Raw genomic sequence first — 19,819 nt, 5'->3', positions numbered from 1 at the left:
CTGTGCTTTGAAGTGGCTCCATGCAGCAGCATATTGTGGGGTTGGGTATTTTCAGGATGTCTACTTTGGCATCCAGCTGTAGCTGTTGGCACTACATATTACTGAGACCTCTCTTTCTGCTCTTCCTGCTTTTTCTGACTTTCTGGTTTTCTCACTTGGTGACTGCAGCAGGTCCTATGTAGCTGAGCTGCCCTTGTACAGACCCTGCTGCAGAGAGCTGGGCTGTGCCATTCAGCACCTGCACTTCTGCCCAGCCTGTGAATCTGTGCATTGCCATAAAATTGCAGCTTCTCCTCCTCTGATTTTTTTTAATTCTTTTTTTCTCTTAAATCCAGTATTCTACTTGTTTTTCCTCAACAAACCTGTAGGTACAACTCTACCCTGCTCAATGAGCACAGACAGGGTACATTTCTATTTCCCCTCAAATCTCTATGGCCTGTGTCCCAGGTCTTTTACTGCAGTAAAACTTTTACTCTTTTCCTTTTCCAACCCCTTATATATATATAGCCTGCATAAAACTCCCAGGTTGAAAACATTTTCTCAACTCTCACCACTTTTGGAAAGCTCCTACCATTTCTCACCTATATAATTAGGGCTGCTGTTTCTAGACAGCTTTTACCTCTCCCCTCTTCCTTTCATTGTTTCTTCCAAATTCGTTCTCTGAAGTGCCATGGAACAAGTGGAATTAGGGATGTAAAAATACCTGTTTTGACCTAAAATATTTTTTCCAACAGTATTTTTTTGCCACTTCATTGAGTCTTGTTGTAAACATCTCATAAGATAGGACACCTTCTAGACACAATTCTGTCGAATTCATTTTGTTTTTTCCCTGATGGTCAGTCTCAATGGCCCATTTTTCTAAAAGACTTCCCATTATCACAGTTAGATAATTCACAGTTTAGACCATTCAAACACTACTTGACTATCTTCTTGCTTTCTATGCTTCCAATGTTTTTTCAGGTACTCCTGTTGGTGTTTTTATTTCTGATTCATTATGGCTGTGCCAAGTTGCATATTGTGGGGTAAAATTTGCCTCTGAGTTGGTAATTTGGTACAGAAGTACAATGGAGCAATGTTACCATGCAGCAGCGTGCAGGTCTGGGCTTTTAACTTTTGAATACCTGTGTTACTTTCTGTGTACTCACCCACTGCTCTGTCATTTTTTCCTCTTGTATTCCAGTGAGTTCCCTGCCACTCTAATTGCAGTTTTTTTTATTTTCCTCCCAGCTTCCTGCTTTAAGGTAAAAAATGCATTTCACAGAGCTTTCAATTTCTTTTGGCCACAAACCTACTTATTTTAAAAGTAGACTAATCTCAACAATTTAACAGTAACCTTCAGTCTACAGACTTAGCATAATTGCTTTTAAATATATTTGGAACAAAAACTAAAATCCTGCCTAAATGTCAGTCTAAAATATTCCAGTTGAATGATAAGCACATTTGTCTTAAGAACTGTTAGCATTTATTCTTTCAGTGTTTTCTCTCTTCAGATTTTTATCAATTTAAATAACTACATTTTTAATGTTCGTGTAGTAGCAAGCAGAATTTGGCTTCTACTCCATCTTTCATGTTCTCTCTTTTTAATTAATTTATTTATGTGCATATCTAATCTAAAGGCAAAGTCATCAATCACAGACTATTGGAGTCTTTGAAACTTTTAAAATTATAATGACATCACAGATGAAACTACAAAATATGTTGCAACTGTAACTGCTCTTGTGGTCTGTACCAAGGTATTACACAGTCTTGTCTCAAACTGTGGGTCAAAGAGAGAATTTGTTAAGATGGATACCAGTGGAAATAGAGGGATTTTGAATTCCCAGTTTGTCCTAGGAGTCATTACAGTATCTGGTTTTTTATAAACTTTTACTGGTCCTGTTGATCCCTTATTTAGAAATATAAAGGACGAGGTATGGTTGTTGTGGACTGGCTGATAAGGGAAGGAAAGAAAGCTGTTAACTCAAATTTGCTTTCTTGGTAAATTTGAATGACAACCTCTGTTAAAGCAGCCTTTCGACCTCAGCATAATTAAATTCATGCAGGCATTATGGCAGAGTAATATGCAGATGGAAAGGATGTTTGCAGTCTTTTGGCCACTCAAATATTATAGGAAGAAGCATTAGTGGTATTGCTGTAGGATGATCCAGAGTTTCTTACAGCTCCAGACAAAAATCTAGAAAGCATAAGGAGACACTGCTGCCTTGAGATGGTAAAATGGTTTTATGTAAAATGGGCAAGAAAAATTTGTCTGTCTCCAGAGCACAGTAAGAAGAGCAGAGTGCTGTGGAACACTTGGAAGAGAAAGGATCAATAACTCTGTATTAAATTTAGATAGTGCCAAGCTTACTTTAGTTTGCACTTTTTTTTTTTTAACCCTGGGAGACACTCTATATATGATGCTTGACATGAGACTGAAGATCAGGAACTACTCTGAGAAGTGTCTGGAAGCAACCTGAATAGTCTCATGAGAAATGGAAGATGGGATCCCATGGTATCAGGAGATGACTATCCTGAGAGGCAGGCATGCACAGCTACTTTTGTGGGTCTTAAGTGGAACCTTCATGTCTTCCATTAACACAAGACATTGCTATGGCAATGATCTCTTCCAAAAGTTTGAATCACAACTTATGGCACAAGCATGTCTATTGTGTCTCCAAGGGATGGGGCCTCCCTGCCTGTGCCCATCTATGTGGGTTACTTACATGCAGGGACAGAAAATCTGGCTCTCTGCCCCAGATTTTTCCTCTCTCCTCCAGATTTTTCCACCGGAGTATTTCTGTGGCCATGTAATATTCTTCTCTTGAGTGCAGTAATAAACTGCATCTCAGTATATCATCATATCATATATCATATCATATCATATCATATCATATATATAATATCATATCAATAATCATATCATATCCTCTTAAATTAACAAAGAATAAACATACAGGAATCTCTTTTTAGTAACATGTGGCTTTTGGTAATATGCTACCTTTTTTACCCCTTTTCTTATGTTTAGAGGAATTTTGGGCGAGGTTGAATTTTTTCATATTAGGTGGGTTTTTGAGAGTGGGGTGGGTTTTGGTTGTCAGTTTCTCCTCTTTCCTGTTTGGGGAGTACCAGGAAATTGCTTACATTGTTGGCAAGAAATAAGAGAGAGGTGACAATTTCTGATGCACCCAGACTTCTGTCTTCCACCTGCATGTAATAAACCTGTAGCTGGGATGTGCAACAATACAGCTACTGATGGGGGGCATTCTCCTTCCTTCAGATCTGACTACACTTAATGGTGTATAATGTTTTTAACATATTGAGTATATCCTTTGGGAGGGATATTGAGCATCCTTTGGGAGGAATCTCATGGCATTAAAAAAAAAATCTCTGACATACTTATTATGTTTGAAACTGGATAGCATTTAGTGAGTCAATCATTTGCCTGCTTCTCTTACAGATGTGTTAAGGTGTGCTTTGATCCCTTGGGAATTTCAGTGAGATACATTGGCCATGTGCAACACATCCAAAGGTACTGGAAGCTGCATTTGTCCTGCTCCTTGTCTTTAAGAGGCAAAATTTAGATGAAAGCACAAAATACAGAGTAACCCTCTCTGCTGGTAAGGAAAATGTTAATGGTTATGAGAAGCTGTCTGCAATTGGGGTGGGACCATACCCAAACACATGTTTATATTTTTAATTTTGTCCAAAGAGAGGAAGGGGGAGGAAGTCTGAGTCTCTGCTGGGGAGTCCCAAGAAGAACAGACAGCAGATACATGGTATGCATAATGTCATATTTACTGGGGGCCTCCTTTGGAGATGTGTCTAAGGAGCTACAAATCCTATCCACAGCTTGTCTTTGCTGACTTTAAAATCTCATTCCAGGGACTCCTTATGACCTTCAGTCAGCTTATAATGTTGCATGGGAAGGTTAGAGAAACAGAGGCTGGTAACAAAAAGATGGGGAAAATCTACTTTTGAATGTGAATATTTAAAGTTTGTGAAGCCAGCAGTGTCAATTGATTTCATATGAGAAAGGTGGTGGTATTTTAAAAGGAGAAGTCAATAATACTGAAATGAACTGGGCTTAGAGTTCTTTTTGCCATATTGGATAGGCATTGTTAGAAGCTACATGATGGGAATATTTATTAAACACCTGAAATTGCATTTTTTACTTCTCCAAAACTCCTTCTTCAGCTCTGGAAACCCTAGTAAATCAAAGATTAATACCGCAGGGACAGCTGGTGTGAGTGATTAGCACTACTTGCAAAGGAAATGCACCTAAATTAGTGTTATTTGCAAAGAAGGCATTATTCAACCTGAGAATAGATTAATAGAAGCAAGTTACTAATGAAGTTACTTTCTATATTAAAGGAGCCTGATAAGATATTATAGAGCACTGTCTAGAGCAAGAAGCATGTCTTGGATGCACATCACTCAGCAGACAGATTTTAAGAAGTGATCACTCAATGGAAGGCATAAACAGATTTCATTTTCAAAGGTATGATCCAGATCTACAGTACTGTGTCACTGAAGAGAAACTTGATACCCTACGAGTATCAAGTAAGATATGCTGAAAGTTTTTTATTATTGTTTGGTGGTGGTAATTTAAAATTTTTCAGTCTTCATTAAGAAGTGCAAAAAATAAGAGAGGAAATTGTGGAAGTGGGAAAATTTCTGAAATGAGTTTCTCTCTGGTTCAGCACAAGGTCAGACCAAGAAACCACGTCCCTGTAGACACAGCTCCTTTATGTGTTTGCGAGCACTAAATATCAGCCTGTGTTGATACCTGTACAAGCATTTTTAGGTATATTAAAATACAGGTTACCTTAGGATTAACAGCAAATTCTTGCTTTTGCCTCCCTGCATCTTTAGAGGTAATAGATTAGAAGCTTGTTTTGTGCCCCAAAATCTGTCATCCAGAACTGGTTCTGTGTTTGTGTATAGCAGTCTCAAGCAGACAGTGAAAGGTTCCAGTGCCACCAGAGAGCAGCTGTGATCCCATTCACTACCACACAGCACTGTGCTTCTTGAGAAACCCTCAGCTCAGTCCAGTTTGTAGGTAATTTTTTTTGGTCGTGTCACTTGAAGCTACACTTCTTGCATAGCAAACATTTAGAAAGTTCTGGTTATTCAGGTCTTCAAAGCTATCTGCTTCCAGACACTGTAAAACAGGACATTCCAGGACCACCAAACTGTGTGCCTGGTGGTTGCAGTGAGTGCTACAAAGGTGCTGCAGAATTTCAGGTTTCATTCCTAGATGCACATTAACAGTATCTTTAAGTAGCTGAGGTCAGGTAGGGCATTTTTCTTTTTTCCTTATTTTTTGTTAGTTGCGTGCCTTTACATGGAACTTCACAAATGGACAGAGAAATCTGGCTTACAGACTTAAAAGGTGTGGAAAATGGTGTGCAGAATGTTGTAAAGCATCCACTTTCCAAGTTTGTAAAAAAAATTTCTGAATTTAGAACCTAAAAGAACACAAGCCTCCAAACAATATTGGATTTGCAGGAACCAGAAATTTCCCAGAGACATGAGGAACCATTCAAAAATCTGAGTTGTTTGGTGTATAGGAGCTAAATTTTATTAGTTGTCTTTCAAATGAAGAAAGAAACTGGCCTCCTCTCATTAGACATTAATGTACACCGCTTCCTTATTTAGCCAGTTGTGCAAACCTGTGCAGTTTCACTGGGCTGCAGCAATAAATTCTTGTGTGTGCTCTTGAAAACTCAAGTTATTGCCAGCTGAGTCACAGGCTATAAATGTACTTGGTTAGCTTATTCTTCTTGGTGATTAAAAGTGGTTAGCTAGGAAATACCAAGATTTGCTGTAAGACCAATATTAAAAAATTTGATTTTCTACCAATGTTTTGGTGTGCTCTGATTATTGTAAGTTTTGACTCACAGTTTTTACTTGGCTTCTGAGTTTGATTCTTTAAATTTTCTACCAAAATCCAGACTTTTGGCATAGATCTGTGCCAAGTTTTGCTGCTCAAAACTTAATTCATATTTTGAAAATGCACCTGCGCTCACATTTTCAACACTGCCATCTGAGGTTTGTGATTGGCAAAAGCTGAACCCATAAAAAACAGGACAATATGACAAATTCTTTGCCAGTCAGTCCCTGAGTGTGAGTACAGTGTGTGTCCCTAGAATGCAGAGGAGTGCAAACTGCCTGTTCCCCTCATCTCGCTTCGAGCACTGATAACAAAGGAGAAAGGAGTAGGTATGGAAATTTGCTCTACAAGAGTATGGCAGGGGCATAACTACTTAACTCTGAATCAGTAAATATTCATGAAGAACATATTGGGCATTTATAGGTTTCCCCCAGAGGCAAGTAGTGATTCACATAGTGATGTGCCAACAGAACAGAAATGTCCTTAGAGCTCCTAGGAAAATACTTTTCCCCGACAGCTGCTTGGCACCACAGTATTCTGGGCACAATGCTTCTGCCAGCTGCCTAAACTGCAAGGCCAGCTAGGCTCAGATTTCCCCTTCATGGCAAATGAATAATGGAGTGTCTGCCATCCAAGTACTTCATCCTTGGTACTGGTACTGCTCTTTCAGGACCAAAGATCTTCCCTGGCTTTTGGGAACTTGTTGTAAGTGTCCTAATGTAATGAGAATGTCAAATGAGTGTGTGATGTCTATTGTTTATGGTTAGCTTTCAAATGGTCTAGGAGACTGTGAAACATGGAGTTTCAGATTGGTTGTTGTTCTTGACTTTTACTCTTTTGGTATCAAGTGACTTTTTCCCACTCCCCCTGTGGTAGTGTTCACAGGGGTTCTTGGATGAGGCAAGAGATGAGAGTGTTGACTTCATGTTCAGAAGGCTTGATTTACTATTTTATGATATATATATATTACATTATAACTATACTAAAAAGAAATAGAAGGAAAGGTTTCCTCAGAAGCCAGCTAAGAATAGAATAGAAAAGAATGATAACAAAGGCAGCTGGCTCGGACAGAGTCCAAGCTATCTGGTCTGTGGTTGGCCATTAATTGTAAACATTCAAAATGGCCCAATCACAGACACACCTGATGCATTCCACAGCAGCAGATAACCATTGTTTACATTTTGTTTCTGAGGCCTCAGCTTCTCAGAAGAGAGATGTTCACAAAAAGATGTCTGCAACATTCCCCCTTAATTCTGATTGTGGTCAGAAAGATGTTACAAAAAGACTTTCAACAGTTGAATAGCTAGCAATAAACTCTCCAGGTCCTTTTTCTTTCCCCTACTGCAATCTCCTGTTTGCTTTTGCCTCCATTTCACATCAGGAGTCCCCTAACAAAATGGATGGAATCTGTCCTATGCCCAGGAATGCCTGTCTCTCATTTAATATTACTTTGTGTTATGTTTCATTTGCTTATAATATCACACAGTGCACAAGAAGTACAGCAGACATCTCTGATAAAAGGCAGATGTCAAGAACCTACTGTCTGCTGAGGTACATGTTTTGAATTATCTGCTGACAGACGGGAATGGTGTAACTCTGAGTCTCTGGGTGGGGAGGTTGAGGAGTGAAAGATGTTTAAAAACAACTTTTTGTATACTTTGTACTATATGTATACTTTGAAGAAGCAAAATGTAAATGCCAGCCAAAGAACAAGGATCTTGTTCTGTTTGTTGTGCCAATCTGAACTTAACATTTTGTAGGGCTTTAAAAAAACTGTGTTGTTCTGATATTAGCATATCATCTTACTCAATGGATAGATTTAAGATGTAACAGCTCTGAAATTTTTTTGTGGGGGTTTTTGTTTGTTTGTTTGGTTTTTTGTTTTGGTTTTTCAATGATGTAATAAGGTATTACATGCCCTGTTGAAGTTATCTTTTTGTCATTCTGGTAGTGTCAGCTATTGCCTCTGCCTCTCTATCTCTTTTTTCTTTTATTTTCTTTTCCAGCCCTCAGGGCTCTTGTTTATGATAAGTAAAACAAAGAAGTAAATATAGTTTCTTAGCTCTGACAATGCCTACCTGTCAATGTGTTTAAGTGCCTCCACCATTTTAGCTACACACTGCCATAATTCACTTCAATGAAGTTTATTGTACAGCTAACAGGCTTGATTAGATTACTGCCCGTCTGCAGGTGATTTTTTACTGTCAGTGTGAGGAGGGGACGTTTTCTTAAGGATTCTTGCTTGTTAGTGGTGCTTGAACTTCAAAAACCCCAGTCCACTGCTGCTTGGTCTCTGATGTTACAGTAGGACTGCAGTCCAAAGGTGAGGCTTCAGAGCACCACCACAAAACATGCATGCTACTGTAAAGAAAAAAAAAATATTTCAACTTCATAATTTAATGGCAATTTTTTATTACCTTGTGGCTCTATTAGATTCTTCTCTGTAGGTGGCTATTCTGCAATAGGTATGATGCTAGTGACCCTTAAGGGTGAGATAGAATGGAGTGGGTGTGAGGATCCATGAAAGAGAAACTTGTGTGATATAATTCTTCTCTTTGAATGCTATTTTAAAAATTTTATAGCTAGAGTGTCAAAGTTCACTCCAAAGTGAGACTTGTTTTTTATAAGCTTTCTTGTTTAAAGGCTTTTTTATTACTTCCAAATTTATACTGCATATTTAACAGGGTTAGCTATGCAACAAACCACAGGTGCTATGGTTTCCCTTTTTTGTTAATTCAAAAATTATTATATAATTTTAAAATGGAGCTCTGTGAGTCTCTGAATTGAACAGCTCACTTTGAATGTATATAATTCAGGCTTGCATAAAACATGAGAACTATGTTCAGCCATATGATCTGAGTCTATGAATAATCTTTCATAGACTGTGGCTTCATAGGCTGTTGCCTAATACTTTGAGGACATGACACAAAAAAAGACTCATATACCCACAGAAAGCAATATAGCTATAGAATAAAACACATGAATCCTGCCAGATTGGTGCCAAAGCAGTAATTAAATGTGAGGAAAAGATTCTTTGTTGTCATTGCATTTCTTCATCGGTATGAGATGATGCATTGACTTTAGTACATTCATAAAACAAGCATGGCCATTTCAAACTCTTCTAGTTTATTGTGTTCATTTTAACATGTCGATTTTTATATCATGAAACAAGGCTTACTTCCAGTTTTAGAGAAGAATGAAGTTTAGAGAAAATTTGAAGATTTTCTCTAGGATATAGCAGTAGCTGAGAAAAGGGCAATGTTCCATTCTGTGAACAGTTACTTTGTACATTGAATAAGGGTGATGGTTTGCTCTGAGGTTGATTTTCAGTTTATGCCAAGGGTTTATAGAAGCACATTGTATAAAGTCAAGGAAGGAAATCTGATAAAGTGCAACCAACTACACTACAGTTAACCACACTACAGTTTTTCTTCTCTGATTAAAGCATGAGGAAAAGTTCAATGCTACAGTCTGGTGCTACTGAAGGATTGAATGGGTTCCTCAAGCTTCTTGATCTTCTTTGGCAGAGAAAGCTGTTTACTGCACCTCCCTAATTTCTAAGATATTAGACACTGAGTTTGTTACCAGTGATGCCTCCTAACATGCTGCAAGTACACCGAACCTCTGCTCCAATGTCCACCCAACTGGCTGGGACTGGCCTAATCTGAAAACACACCTCTGCAGTGATAGAGAAATCTTTTCCTTTATTCCTAATGAGAGTAAAATGCAGGTCTGAGGCTAAATTTTTCTCTGAGCTTAATGTCATTCAGACATATTTCCCTTTGGAGAAGAGGGGTGCACTAATCAGTGTAAGGACTGGGGTCCTGTTCCTTCAGAAAATCACTTGTAGCAACTGAAATTGAGGGAGGGGGCCTGCATCAATCTTTGACCTTGGTGTGTATCTGTCTGTGAGAGAAAATTGTGTCTGCTGTCTCTGTTTAAGGTCCTGTTTGAGAAGCATACCTGAAGGGATAAGAGTACATTGCTATGCTGGTGGAGTCTGTTAGCAGATCATCAGCAATCAGTGGCTGTGTCAAAATTTGTACCGAGGTCAAAGAGCGTATAGATTTGACCTCTGCCCTGAGTCTCAAGGAAGTCATTGATCCTTTGCTGTTAGCATCATCTTTTTGATATATCCAAGCCTGAAGCGTGTTTTTGAAAAGCTGCTTAATGCTGGCAAACAGCATGTGCTAGGCTCTCATTTATCTCTGCCAAGAAAAGGGAAGTCGAGCACAGAGAATTAATTAGTGAGACTGTCTCTGAATGTAAACTTTAAGTAGCTGGTAGGTAGTCCTTTGTATTAGAAAAAAACCCCTTTGTCTAGAGCCATATATTTAGCCTTCTCAGAATGGAAGCAATGGTGACCAGCTTAACACAATATTTTCTGTGCCTTCTGCTGAGTTCATGGAAAGGCTGAACAAAGGCACATCCTAGCTGTGTTGTGGCACTTCTGTCACTTGAAGTTCAATGTATATGTAGCTTCTCTTTTCTGTGAACTTCTCATGATAGCTTTTGATGATTTTCTTCTGAACCCCTGGTACTTCAGTTGGTTTTGGTAGTTCATTTGGAAAATTGCTCCAGTCCCAGTATGAGGGCTGCCACTGGGAATAAAGAGTCTTCCTTCTTGCCACCTTATTAACAGAAGTTTTAGTGTTGCCTTTGCACAGTTCCCCTGTGAGCTGGGTGGCACCTACCTTCTCACCTTGTGTGTGTATGTGTGACAGTGAATGTAATAAGCTCTGTAGAGTCTGGGATTCTTACCAGTCACAATTTTAGACAGCTGATTTAACTTGGTCTCAGTACATTTTTCTATAAGAAGTTGTAAACACTATTTATTGTTCCAGAAGCATGTCAAGTCATAACTAACCACCATTTTGTCACATCTGAATGCATACTACGTGGATGGTGTAGTACAGATGGTTTTGATTAGAATGGAGCACTCTGAGGTACAGTGGCTTTCTGATTTCGCAAAAAATCAACGCTGCATTAGATTCCAGTTTCTTGACACTGAATCAATGTCATGGAAAGTCATGAGTAATATAGTTCTGTTGCATTTGCAGTATCTTTACAACACATGTTTCTCATTTATTGCCAATCTGCAGAGACCTTGCAACCAGCCACATAAATACAGTGATGGTTGTAGTGGTTCAACCCCTGCCAGCATCCAAGCTCCATGCAGCCACTTGCTTACTCCCTTCCAGGGATCAGGGACAGAATGTTGTGTGGGTAAAAACCAGAAAACTTGTGGCTTGAGATTAAGACAGTTTGACAGGGAAAGCAAAATCCATGCACACAAGATAAAACAAGGAATTCAGTCACTGCTTCCCATGGCAGGTATCTCCAGGACAGCAAAACTCCATCACACATAGCAGGGACTTGGAAAGACACACACAGTGTCATTCCAAACATATCCTCCCTTCTTCTTTCTCCCATCTACTTTATGTTCTGAGCATGTTGTCATATGGGATGGAACCTGCCTTAGGTATGTTGGGGTCACCTGTCCTGGCTGTGTCTCCTCACAACTTCCCAGTCTCCTTTCCATCCTGGCTGTATGAAAAGGAAAAAGGCCTTGGCTCTGTGCAAGCCCTGCTCAGCAATAAAAAAGCACCTCTATATTATCATCACTGTGTTCAGCAGAAATCCAAACCATAACCCTACACAGCCACTGTGAGGAAAGTCAAGTCTATCCCAGACAAAACCAGTACATGGTTAATGGTTCTAGGAGCTGGAGTTAGTAAGCAGCAGGTTGGCAAAAGTGGTATATAACCTGATCCCTCTGCAGACTTCTGCTACTTTTGAAGGGCAATTTCACTTTAAATGAGACTGATTCCTACCTGTGAATTACTTTTTTTTTTTTAGAATTTCAATGAAAAGTAAGAAAAGGAACAAATCATTATGATGATTATTCCTTTTCTTCCTTACTTCTATACATAGCTGGCTAATTGGCCACTCTGTACCTTCAAGGAGGCTCTTAAGGTAGAAGGGAAAAATGCCTATATGCATTCTGGTTACAAACATGCCTGCATTTACCTCACTTTATTCACTAGAGAAGTAATAGAGAAAGGGTTTGTGAAAACTTTTAGGTTGTAAAGGATTTTGATAAATTTAGGAAATAAATTACAGTTGTGTTCAAGGTGATTTAGTAAAATAGAGATGATGAAGATGATGACAAAGGTAGCTTTCTTCATGCTAGCAGAACAAAATTCAATTCAACATCAAAGGAGGATAAATAGGGATAAATGTAATGGCAAACTTTTGTTCTGGGAATGCTGTCACAGAGGGCTTGGAAGCCTGAGCAAATAATGAGAGGCAGAAAGAGAAACAGCAAGTGCATGAGAGAGACAGCACAGCAGAGAATAGGAACAGCTAGAAGAAATATCTGTCGTATTAATCATAGCAGAGACAAAGGGAAAGCCCAGGAGCTGAGACAGCTTGCTGTGAGCAGTAATCTGGATATAAAAGTGTAAGGTCTAGATGGAAGATGGGATTCAGAAATGTCACTTTTCTAAAACATCCTCATCACTTACTTCTCACTTAAGTGATTTGATTACTTTGTGGCTCTTCCCTTGATTCTCTCCACACATCTTTTCTTTTCCTGTTTTGTTCTTACTCTTTGATGTGATTCGAAATCCAGTGTGCTCCTCCAGTGTGTGATTTTAACACAGTGGAGCAGCAGCCAGCCCTCTTCTACCTTCTGAAGGCTCATGTCTTGTTAGTTGCTGTAGTTACTCTTCCCACCATTCAAAGAATCACACTTGTAGGTGTTGTGATTTAATCCCAGCCAGCAGCCAAGCCCCACGTAGTTACTCCCTCACTCCCCAGCAGGCGGGACTGGGGAGAAAATTGGGAGGGTAAAAGTGAGAAAACACATGGCTTGAGATAAAGACACTTCATTAGGCAAAGCACAAAGATAACAAAGAGTTTACTCACTGCTTCCTATGGGCAGGAAAGTGCTCAGCCATCCCCAGGAATGCTGGGCTCCATGTTTTGTTTTTGGGAACACAAAACATCATCAGTCCAAACCTCCCCCCTTCCTATTGGGGAAATATGCCAGCAAGTAGGTGTTTGGAGACTGCTTGATTACCTGAAAACATTAGGCATGAAAAATGTACATCTCAATTATAAGAAATTGCAGGATGAACAAAGAAGGGCCTCACTGGTGGTTTGTATTCAACACCACAGCCATTCCCCTAGGATTTTTGAGAGGTCAGGGAATGTGCTGCCAAATTTGTTGTGCATTTGCATTTTTAATTATTTTTTAAATGTACATGGTTATTTTTCCTTATACAGCCATGCAGTCACTCTGAAATGCATTTATTTAAGAAGCATTTATTTCATGAACAACACCCAAGCAGAATCAAACAAAATCAAGATCACTTCAAATGTAAGGCTGCCTGGATACTGAAAAGTATTATTACATACAATAATTGGGTAAGAAAAATGTGAACTTGCCATTAATCCTTGGCTAACAATGCCTGTATATATTTCCATATAGAAGTATTTCTGTGAGGGCGCAGCAGAAGCTTAGGTAGCCAGGAGATAAGGAAAAACAATTTGTGTTAATGGGACTGTAACATTTACCTTGACATCTGAGAACTTGTATGAACGTTTATTGTGTTTTACACTATTTTTTTAAAGATAAAGTGAACAACAAAATGGATAGTTGCAGGTTTTATTTTATTTAAAGTCTCACTTTATAATATCAAATAAATTACAGCAACTGTTTAGAGCCATTAACTACACTTATTGCTGGCAGACATTGCTTATATTTTAGTCCAATGATGGCAATATATTCCACTGTGCAAAAAGAATGTTAATACATTTAAACCAAGGGTTATCTGATTCTCTAATTATCTTAAAGTACATCTGTTAATTTGAAAATTATTCACATTCTTCAAACCATGCAAAGCAACAGCAGCTCATACATGATCTCATGCTCATAATTCAGTATAATATTTAAGGTGATGTGACAGAGTCTAAATGTCTCGATCTGTGCAATTCAAAACTACCTGTCTTCAGTTGGTTTCTTTGTGACAGCCTGCCTATTTTGCCTTGAGTAACTTGTTACCCTGGGAAATATAAATGCTAGCATTTTTCCACCTTTTTGAAGCATTGATGGGAAAAAACGTATAGTGAGGTACTTATATCATTCCCAAGTAAAAAATAACCTTTGTCTTTTCAGAAATAGATGTCTAAAATAGTAGTAGAAGTAAAGAAATTAATTCTTTTGTGATATTCATGTATAATAAATGATACAATATTATTCCTAGCCAAGAAGAAGGTTTTGAAGTTCACAGTAAATTTCACTTTTGGAACTTCTCATGGACAAAAAGTTCAGATTATTTTGTCAGAGGCTGATCCTCAGGTTTCCAGAGTGTACAGCAATCTAAATTCCCTATGTCCTGTTACTACAGCAAATCTGACAAAAACCCATCAGCCAAGACATTTGTAGGAGAATGTTAGAGATGGTCCAAAGGCTCACTGAGCTCTTTTGGAGCTGTATGCTGAAATCCCATGTTCTTGGACCTCAGAGAGTTTGCCCAGTGGGTTTGTTCCAGAGCTGCCCATCCTGCAAGGCTGAAGACCACTGGCTTGGGGATTAGGAGTACCTCACCTTGAGTGAGGCACTTGTCAGGCTGTCCCTGGGCTGGGAGTCAGTTTGTGTGATGGCAAAGCAGAAATGTTCTTTTAAGACCCCGATACTTACTGAAATTATGTTTCTTCAGAGCTGTGTGTCCTGCTGGGAAGACGTGCAGACCTCTTTCCAAAGTCACACAGCACACATACCCAGAGTTTTAGTGGTATTGAATGTCTCTTGGTCTGATCACTGAGCAGAATGTGCCCAGTTCAGGCCCCTGCAGCACTGTTCCAAACATACTCCCAGATGAGGAGACCTCAGAAGGCAGCATGGCCTCCTCCCCAGTGTCTGTCTTTGTGGAGGGGATTATCTTCTATTGGACACTGGGCCCTTTTCAGCCTCTCCTGCTACTTTTGCTCTTTGTATCCATGGAATTGTACTGGAACTATAATGAACTAATCCTTGATTATTTTTTGGCAATAAATACCTTTGTGATATGTTGTAAGCAGACTGGAAAAGGTATAAGTTTTCCAGGCACAGTTTCTGCAGTGTCTTTATTTGCTACTAATTATGTTTTCCAAATCTGAAAAACGGAGACAAGAATTTAAAAAAGGAAAAAAGTCAGCTCATGTGAATTAAATGAAAATGTGATAAACTCACTAAAGAGGTGCATGAACTTTAGTGCAGGTGCATTAATTTACTTTGTTTGCACATGACATATAAACATACTAATACATGTCTCTTAAAATACATATTTAAGTCTACAGACCACAAAAAATGTATATTTTATGTAGCAGCATATACAATTCAAAGCAAATGTTTTAAAGGTAATAGGCATGTTTTGCATGCTGAGAGAATGTGCACAAACCCAATCTGCAAAGTGGATGAATCCATTATGTAAATCTAAAGTTGTCAAAGTGATCTATTATAACTATTTCTACTGTCAGCTGTTCAACATAGCACAAATTCAGCAACATACTCAATTTGATAGGGGAGAGTATTTAGATATTATACCAACTACTTATTAATCTTACTGATTTCCACAGCACCTATCACAATGACAATTTTTGTTATGGGAATTAATGCTGAAAACAGAAGATGACAATCAAAAGCTAACAAAAGGAGTGTCATGTTCGTGACTTGAATATAAATTGAAGGCTGTGAAGGAACAACACGGCTTGGAGCATTGCTGCTGGAGGCCAGCCTTTCATCAGAGGCTCATGTTTAGAAACTAGAACTGTTGGGAGGGAACAAAATGTCACGAGTGATGGCTGTTACTTATGTGAGAGACGTGCTCTCCATTTGGTTCATAGCATGCTGCATACAAAACAAACAAAAAAAAATCTAAATGGCTCTAATTTGAACATCACTGGTGTTTTCTGAAAAGTTTGGGGACTACTCTTTTTAGCATCCAGAACTAGTCATTGAGTATTTCTTCTCTTTTATTCTCACAGAAGATGCTTCTCCAGGCTTGGAGGTGAGGCGGTATTGTAAAAGATTTTTCTGTCACTGCTTTTGCTGTCTTTTCTTGGCATGCTTGATATGAATTTACACTGTGAGAAATTTAGTAGTTCAATGCAAATGTTATTCAAATATTTTAAAAATATTCTGCCTGTGAAAGTTACTTTAATTATTTTTGTTGTGTCTGCTTTAATTTTAAAAGACAAAGTGAAATACGTTGCTGCATCCCAACAGTTGCTTCTTCCTAACCAGTAGGAAACCTTAAAACTTTGAGCCAGGTCCTACAAAACTTGTCCTTTTCATGTGTGTTAGGGTTTCATAAAAGAGAAAAGGTGCATTAGACAGCATTGTGAAGTTAATGTATGTGAGCTTGAAAGGATTAACCACATATATATCCATTAAATTATAGCAAACTAATGCTTTCTTTTCTTCCTTTTTCAATTACAATTTTAGTGATTGCCCCATGCAAATTTCTTCATTTGCATACATTTCCAGATTAAATAGATTTGGATGTTGGCTCCTTCCAAAAATAGGTAGAGCACTGCAGTTCACCATAGTTAATTTGATGTTGGCTGGACAGCAGAACAATTCTGTAGGGGCTAAAGAATGATGCTTCCACATTTGTTCCTACAAGAAGAAAACAAAGGAATGCCCAAGGGCTCAGTGTGCACCCAAGTCTGGGCTCCAAGTGAGCAGAATGGGTTAATCAGTGAACGCCCTGAAATCCTCCTTTTATTGTTTGGCATTAAGGTTGGGTCTTGGAGGTTATTTTTGTGGTTTGTTTTGTTTAATTTCACTACAAAATTTGCTTTGGACCAGCAGAACCTTCCGGTCATTGTTAAAAAAATAGAGAACATGCCACCAAAAAAAATGCATTTTGCCAAGAACTGCCTTTTTTTTTTTTCTCAAGAAACTGTTTTATTGTTTTGCAGAAGGAAGATTTCAGATGATCATCACATAGTCTACTTAACAATTACATATTATTTTTGTGAATATCTGACACTTTGTGACTACACAGTGCGTCCTGTAGATTAACTCTGGGTGGAACAAGCTGGGCAAGCTGCACAGAGGTCTGGGTTTCAAAGATCTCCATTATTGCCAGGTATTTCAAAGCAGCACTACTGGCATTTTAGAGGAGCTCTGATGGCTCCACATTTAATGCTTGTGATTTTTTCTCTACAGACTGGTGAGCATCTTGGCACAAGTGGAAGGAGAGACCAAGCAGAAGGTTTGCCAAATGTGGGACAGATGAGATCCAAATGCACCCATGTGTGCAGCATGGCACAGCATGGCACAGCATGGCACAGCATGGCACAGCATGGCACCAAACAAGTGTGTTGGCACCCTTGGTGAGTGGTATTCCTTACTGTCCTTGGGCAGAACTGTCCAGGAATGAGCACTGTTTTAGTAGCATTTTCTGCTTGATGGTTTGTTTGGTGGTATATTTTTCCTTTTTTTTTTTTTAAAGGGGTGTTCTGTTTGTGTTTGCCCTTTTTTAAAATTTAAATTTAATATAAAGAGATCATGAAGAGTTTAATTCCAATAAGTTCAGTTAGGCACAAATATATGCCCTGCACTTTAGGTGTTGAAAGGTTCTTCTTCAAAGCTTCAGACGAGAGCCCCTTTATGAATGCTAATGCACACATTTTAATGTGTGAGGAATTCCCTGCCTTTTAGTGAATTTGTCTGTGCTTTCTTGGGTGTCTTTGTGAACCCTCTTTTATTTCCTTACTTAGAAGTAAAGCTGGGTAATTACAGTTTTTTTTCCTGAAAAGCTTTATCCATCATGGATATTATTGCTGGATATGGAATTACTGCTGAAAGGGAAGGCTGCTTGCTTGGGAATATTCCTTTGGCACCGTTTGAATCATTGTTATTCATAAGACTGCATTTTCAGGGTGTCACACAGTTCTTTTTTTACTTTCCATGAAAATTATTTGATAGTTTTGAGATTGTTCAGCATTTTGTGGGGAAAAAAATATTTAAAGTCAAAATTACATAATTTTATGAAATGATGTTGCAAATATTTTTCTGATTAATTTTGATCAATGGAAAATTGTGTCCTTCAAAACCAGAAAGTTATCTGGTGTGTACAGAACCCTGGGAATCATTAAGGCACTCTGTGCCTTTGAACCATTAATCCACTTTGTGTCACATACCTTTCCAGAGGCTGTCTGGGGATCTCCATCCCTCCACCAGCTGATGTTTAGGGGCAGACCTACATTTGGAGCCAGAACTTTGCTGTTATTCTGTTCAAACAAGGATTGTGATTTTAGTAAACTTGTTGTTCTGTTTTATTCTGCAGCAGTTTTTTCTGTACCTTGTGCTTGCATTGCAGATTCAGATCTGTCATTTTTTGCAGTATTTTTTATTATGTGATTATGGTTCTGTTGTGTTGTCAGCCACTAACAGATGGCTTAGCTCTTTAATATAACAGTTATTTGATGTATGTATCTATCTAAACAAAGTACTTGATGGATATCTGGTACTGGAAAAACAAATTGTTATCAGTCTTATTGAAGGTAATAGAAATATTTTAAAGCAAAATTTATCACGTGAGTATTGAATTTTTATACAATACAGTGACAGGTTAAAATAAAAGAGGCAAGCTAAAACAGAGCAACATTCAGGTGATTTTTCTTCAGATCTGTGCAGAGGCTCTTCTAAGCACTAGTAAATGCTCCTGGTACATTTCTGAAAAAGTAAAAGCATGAGCACTATAATCAGTAGAAATATTTCCAATTCTCATCCAGAGCATGTCAATGCAAAAGTAGTGTATAACCCAAGAAATATGAGCTGTGCTAAATATTTTCATTGAAAAGAGTCAAGTTGTACTAGTTTGTATTTCAGAACTGCAGACAGCTATAGTCATAGTACTTTGGGATAAGACAATTCCTTTATGAAACTCTCTCTTGATATTTGTAACCGTACTTGAAATTGTCTTGAAAAGTCTGGTTTTGATAAAGAGGTGTCTTCTAAGCTTCATCCAGCTGACAACTTCTCATATTAAAAGTTCTTTCATCCTTCATGGTAATTGAAGAATGTTGTCCTAAGACAGGAAGAAACTACACACATGCAGTTCAAATAGATTCAGCTAATTTTTTTCTGTATGGACTAACAGAAGGAAGCGTCTGGTCCTCCTGGCAGTCTGTGTGTTATAGACTTAAAAGATGAGGCATAAGTTTAATTGATGGGTCACACTGTAATGTCATCAAGTCCATTTGCTAGACCAGTGTTTCCATGTTGGCAATTCACCACTTGTTCCCAGTCTCTCTAGAAGATATTTTCCTCACTAGACCTGATGAGAAAGGGAACACTTTCTCTACCGTTTTCATGGCCGGATGGCCTCAAGCCAGTTCTCTTATCACTAATTTTGATTGGAGCAGAAAGTGCTCTCCGTGTCTGTCTTCATTGTACTCTTGGAATTTTGACTAAAAACTAGATATTTTATGTAATTGTTCCTGCCTAGTATCTTGTTCACGGAAATAAGATTATTGTGTGCTGAGAATTGAACTGTAAAGGGCAATCTATGATAATATTTTTAAGTTAGATTTTCTTTTTATTTCTAACATTTCAACGTGCTTTTTTCTTCCCCCCCTAAGAAATTAAATGAAAGTAACACAATTAGATGCTCCATAGGATCTCTGAAAAAATAACATTGTCCGGTTCTCTTCTGAGTCTGTATTATATAAAGCTCTTTCTACTTTGCAATAACGATTTGGCCTTCCTCATTTCTTGCATCTCTTTCTGCCTCTCCTTGTCTATCATTAACAGGTACAGAATTTAAAAAAGAATTACTGAGATCACAATTTTATTGTATTGTTGGGAGTTACTCATCTGTTTTTACATTATATTCTGTAGAAATCTTTATGTGGAAAGATAGTCTGATAATACAATGTTGTCTGTAA

General features: G+C 38.3%; 1 long non-coding RNA gene across 1 annotated transcript; it reads left to right on the top strand.

Annotated features, from left to right (window-relative positions):
- The first annotated feature begins 4,303 nt into the window (after nt 1-4,303).
- LOC143693482 (uncharacterized) lies at nt 4,304-17,189 on the top strand. The gene is made up of 3 exons (XR_013181185.1): nt 4,304-4,477; nt 16,844-17,013; nt 17,094-17,189. It is a non-coding gene; the product is annotated as an uncharacterized LOC143693482 (long non-coding RNA).
- Nucleotides 17,190-19,819: the final 2,630 nt, after the last annotated feature.

Source organism: Agelaius phoeniceus, chromosome 2, assembly GCF_051311805.1.
Source record: "Agelaius phoeniceus isolate bAgePho1 chromosome 2, bAgePho1.hap1, whole genome shotgun sequence".
Lineage (NCBI taxonomy): Eukaryota > Metazoa > Chordata > Aves > Passeriformes > Icteridae > Agelaius > Agelaius phoeniceus.
The sequence above is the reverse complement of the archived record's forward strand: the minus strand, read 5'-3'. Positions and strand labels throughout refer to the sequence as shown.